The 5,771-nt window shown below is 39.7% G+C and overlaps 1 long non-coding RNA gene across 1 annotated transcript; it reads left to right on the forward strand.

Moving 5' to 3' along the window:
• Positions 1 to 222: 222 nt before the first annotated feature.
• On the forward strand, positions 223 to 1,201 carry LOC309720554. The gene is made up of 2 exons (XR_014280511.1): positions 223 to 335; positions 810 to 1,201. It is a non-coding gene; the product is annotated as an uncharacterized lncRNA (long non-coding RNA).
• Positions 1,202 to 5,771: the final 4,570 nt, after the last annotated feature.

Raw genomic sequence — 5,771 nt, forward strand, 5'->3', positions numbered from 1 at the left:
ATTAAAGGTGTTTTATTCTGTTCAGTTAAAAACACTCATGATTGGAGAGAGACTCTAAAGAAAAAATCCAAATTATTTTGTATGGAATTGCATTATTTGTGTTATTTATTTATTTTTGTTTCTCAAAGGTTATTTTTTGACCTGGATACAAATGCAGTCCAACCAATGGGATTGTTTGTCCCGCCTTGTGTTTTCATGTTTGGTTGCGGTGCTAAGGCTGCTTAGACCACACGCGTGGTAGCTGTTGAAACAGCGAAGTTGTTGGTGTCTGCTTGATTAGCCGCCAGATTTGGATAGCCGAAGCTAGTTTTATGAGTACGAAGTGCTTTGCACTGGTGAGTAACCAAACTGTTATAGCCACTGATCGGCATCCTGAAATGTTAATGTTGTTCGCTTCAAAAAACAAACGCTAATGGTGACGGTACTATGCAAGTAGCTAGCGGGTATTAGCTAAACGCACACTCCCGTTGTTAAGCGTTAGTTGAGAACTTATTAGCTGTTGTTAGGTTAAGGAAAAAACAGTATGTCTATCTGTTGTATTGAAATGTTTTATTGTGTTACTTTTATTCATCACTGTTGTTACTTGACAGTGAGCAGAGTATATTGAGTTTGCTGCTTTTAATGAGCAGTGTGAACTGCTTTAATGATTGGCGATAGCTACATTGCCATGTAATGAAAACGTTTAGAATTTGATTAGTTGTACAACATTAGAAATTGAAACACAGTTTGTTCATGCTTTATACTTTAAACAGAAGTGTTAGTTAAGTGTGAACCATGTTCATTTGAAGTAATTCTGACCTCACTCTTAGGTCAGGTTTTTTGAGTTGGAGAAAGGAGCCGAGACTCCTCGGAGAACTTTGGATTACAGACTTTGTGGAAATCCGCAGAAGAGGAATAATTTTCCATTGCAATGGATGGCGAGCCACAGCCCATTTGGAATTGAATCTTGAAGTCTGGTTGCCTGAACTGTGGTAGGACAAAACAGTGCAAACCATACATCGATCGTGGACTGAACTCACACCAATAACTCACCAGATCACCAAACAGGCCTGATCTGGATCCTATTGACACTTTAAAAGACCCGGGTCTAACATTCTTTTCTTTTTTATTTTGGCTATCTGTGCGCGCACACACAATTTTGGTTGTTATTGTAAATGCAATACAGTGCACAAATTTCAAATACAGTTGAACCATTGCTTCATCATTTGCAGTTGTGTTTTCATTGTGGTTACCCATCCTCTGGGCTCCTGTCGTTCCTGAAATCTTCTGATTTGCCCATTGTTTATATATTTTGTTACATACTGGTTACAGGATACATTTGAAAATGCTGTTTTCGCGACACAGTGTGGACAGCGAACCCGGAGCCTTTTCAAAAACGATGACGCATTGTAGTCATGTGATGCTGTCATGTGACCAATTAAACTAAGATAGCGGAGGGCGTTATGCAGCAGTTGTTTTGTTTGACAGCCCTATTAAAGATTAATATTAATGTGTGCATGCTCCAGATAGCCTCTCTTCTTACTGATTGTTGAAACTGGGATGAGATGGGATCTGTGGTTATAAAGATCAAGGCTAAGACAAGGCTTTCTATAAGACTCATTCAGCCTGTCAGCAGTGTTAACAAGATCAGATTACACGGTCCGTTGGGAACAAACAGGCATCTACTGTGAGGATCTTTTTTCTTTGCTTGCATTCTTAGATTTCAGTATCTAACCCATGTATTGTTTTGCATTAAGAAACACACTGTGTGTTTCATTATAGGGTAACTGTGATTTCTCTGCACCAGTGATGGGAATAACGTTACTTTTTTCAGAGTTGGGGAATGGAATAGGGAATGCAAAATTATGATTAAGAAACTGACCCTTCCAGCCCGATGTTCCTTCAGTGGGCTGGTTTCAGTCATTATGCAAATGTCCTGTTAGTAAGGTTGGAAACCTGCAGTCAGCTGAGACTGAAGACGTCACCTGGATGATGACGAAACTTCTCTCCCACTGAAATCGTCCAGATGAACAGAATCAACTTTTGGAGAGAAAGCCAAAAACACATCCACTTATGCCTATAAATTTAACAAGACAGAAAGGTTTTGGTCTACCTCCAAATTCAAGATGCTGAGGCAAAGAGAAAGGAAAAGCACCTACATTTAATGCTACTACATTTAACCCCAGCTGACCCTGAGACTTACTGCTGCATCAATTAAACCAATTGCTTTTCTCAGTTCTTCTTGCACTCATATATTCCATTAACATTTAGTCAGATTGAAACCATGATGATTTAGGCTCAGAGTTCTAAAGTGTACCACATTCAAAAGAAAGGATAAAACAAAACAGCATGAAGGGCTGAATGCAGCTGAGCTTTTGTTTGGCCTCTGCATGGACTGTGGCGCTCTGTCAGTGCTTAGAAGACACTATATCACAAAGTGAAATGCACACTTACCCAAGGCATCCTGACTTATTTGCACTTTTAAGTATGTCAGAAATAGACACATATACACAACGTTTTTAACCAAAAAGGAAATAGTAATATATGTGTTACTTTGATAATCATTTGAATTACAGGAGACAGTTTGACCAAGTCTGTTTTCAGAGTTTTCAATGAAGTCAGTGCGAGCATGTCCTTTGATTTCAATTTCAGCCACCTGAACCAATGACTCGCTGGTGTTTCAAGATGAGATAACAAAGCTAGCATTTGCTAGCAAAGCTAAACGCCAAAGCCAGTAGACCTGCTATGCCATCACTTTTTCTGTCTGTTGTTCATAATCTGGATAATAAAATAGATCTCATGCTTACACAGTCTCAACTGCACTAGAACTGTTGTGTTATTGTGCTGACAGAGTCTAGCTCAACAACGACACACTCAGGTGGACTTTCTTCTGCTAAGATGAGAACCAGCCGGTGGGGAAAACACGAGGAGGGGGACTCTGCATCCGTGTGAGCGAAGGCTGGTGCTGGTTTGGCTGGCTGCTGTTTATGTCCCCCTGCATGCTAATGTTGCCTTAAAGGAGCTACATGACACCATCAGCTCGGAGGCTCTGTACGCAGTGATTTAAACCATGTTCATCTGCAAGACACACTCCCCATGTTCCATCAGTACGTAACCGTTGGGATGACAGTATAGCTGAAAGTGTCCACAAACAGACAAGTGACATACCTTGGCTCCTCTGATCACACCTGAATGAAACCAGAAGTGTGCTCCCTCCTGAGGGTGTAGGATGCTGCATTCAGAGTTGGAGATGTAGCCCAACAATGCCTGATAGTGGGCATAAAGAGAGCTCTTCGAATGACCTTCGGAGCATGTGGAGGAGCATTAAATACAATGTCCTTTGGACCCATTACTACCTGATGCGACAGACATCCAACACAATCTCCAGGGTCATGCCCTCGCTGCATCCGCTCTGTCCAGTGACCCAGTACCTACCAGGACCAGAGAACTGTTTTATGTAAATCTAATACGTTCATTTTATTGATATCTTAATGACCACAAAGAAGCAAAGGTAATGTTTCTGGACATGTCAGCAACTTTGTTTATTTGTTGTGTACCCTGATAAAAGTTTTAACATAAAAAACCCTATTGCAATAAAAATGTCATAAGCACATCCTCATAGTACTGGAAAGCCTGGCCACGAATTATCTATTTAATGTTAACATTGTGTAATAACTACATCGATTTTGGTAAAGAAGAATTAATTTAGGAGAGAATTGCTCTTAACGAGCGGGATCTGTTTTTACATCCAGTTGATATTGGTAGAAACAACTACAGTCACTAACAAAGTTAAGTCAAAGCACTCTGATATTCATTCAGTGCAGAGGGAAGTAGTCGCCCATCCTTTTGCTCCGTCTCATCCTGAATGCATAAATCATCTGTTGGTGTCAAACCTTTGGCTCGATGTCATGACACGCTGGCCTCGTCTCCTCTTTTCACCGATGAAGTGTGTAATGATGAAGGTTGCTTCCTGCATGATTCATTATTTTATCCACATCGCATCACTAAGTTCTCTCAGCAGTTCATTTGTAGCAGTCTTGCAGTGTGCTGGGAACACTGGGACACTAACTCTGCTGGGTGTCACAACACTCATTTGCCCCTAATGCACCCATATGCCATGCTTAATGCATGCTTTTTGTAAAAGGAATTGTAATATGTACATGTGTGTATTTTGTATGTATTTTGTGATGTGCTCTAATAGCACATATCACCAAAATAGGTGACGCACATTCATGCAGCCATGATGACAAAGAGAGAGGGAGTCACTCTTAATGATTAGGTCAATAGAAGACATACTGTTTACATATAAGGCAATATTTCAAGTTAATGCAGAATATTCTTGGTTATTCTCCCCAAAGCAGCGGCTTTCTGGGAGTGGCTAACGTTCATTTTAAAGCAATCTTGCTTTATAACATTAACAATCAGCTATGTGTGTTTCATTCTAGCTCCATCGTGTTCCCAGTCCAGTCCACAGATTAGGCCGCGTGTTTTTTGGATGTTACTCGAAATGATTACATCAGCTGTGCTCACAGCCATAGACTGGCTGACTAACAGTCCAGTTCAAACATTGTACTGGAAACCTCCCAATTTAGGTTTTTTAACTTGTGATTCACAAGACAGACAACAAAAGTACACAAGTGAGTGAAAATGGAAGTAATCAAGTCAAAGCAAAAACACTTCTGTGGCTGCTCGTTCATTTAATTGTGCTGCCGCCACAGTTAACGAGATGTTAACGGCCCACTGTGAGTGGGCACAGAGCTACTACCAGCGTCTGTGGACCAGTAACTGATCATTTAATGGACTGAGAGCATTCAGAACATAATCTTTTGTTGATTGCTGAATCACCTTTGTCATTGACAGCGTAGTTTTCAGTGGTAAACACAGGCTTGACTCACTGTAACGTTTCCGAGTTGCACTGAACTTGACCGACCTTCATATAAGAAGCAGAAATGAGTTCAGAGATCTCTGGTGTTTACAGTCAGCCACGTCTCTAACAGCAGAAAACATCCTCCTACTTCTTTCTAGTCGCTTTTCTTAAAATATTTTTTATTGTAACTTTTTATTTATTTATTGTTTTAATTTAATTTTTCTGGATAACTGTCCTTTAAAAGATGCAAAACATATTTTAAAATATTCTTTTAAAAATACATTTAGGTTAAATGCTCGACTCTCTCTATATCAAATGTTCTTTTGTTGTTTACCTGTATTCTTATTGTACTGTGTTGAGTCTTAACATGTACAGTTGTGTGTGTTCCTACAATATAAAAGGAGTCTTTAGTCTAATGATCATTCATAAACTCTTTGTCCATTAACAGCAAGTAAGATGAGTTACAGCAACTTCAGCTTGAAAAATTACTCGAACCTTTGTCTGATTTCACATTTTATTTAAGTGTAGCTGTGACGTGTCACATGAAATGCAACATAACAGGTTATATTTAGAGCTGGACCCGCATATTGTTATCAGTTAATTTAGGATATTTATTTAGCACCAAATCACAACAAGCGAGTCCCAGTATATCGCGCTATGGAAGGTATTGTTAATGAATTGTTTATTGTATATATTCCATTAATGATATATTCTCTGTTAGTCACTATATAAATATTTCTCATACTTCTTAACCTGCTGATTTCGCAGTGCTGCATTTTCAGTCCTCACTTTGTGACAGACGACAAATGCATCCAGGGATTTATGGCATGCACACTGGGATCAAACCACCAACCTTCCAATTAGTAGACAACCTAGTCTACCTCCTGAGCTACAGCCACCTCTTGGAATAGTTGCTGCTACCACC

This window comes from Aulonocara stuartgranti, assembly GCF_965226115.1.
Source record: "Aulonocara stuartgranti genome assembly, chromosome: 2".
NCBI classification, from domain to species: domain Eukaryota; kingdom Metazoa; phylum Chordata; class Actinopteri; order Cichliformes; family Cichlidae; genus Aulonocara; species Aulonocara stuartgranti.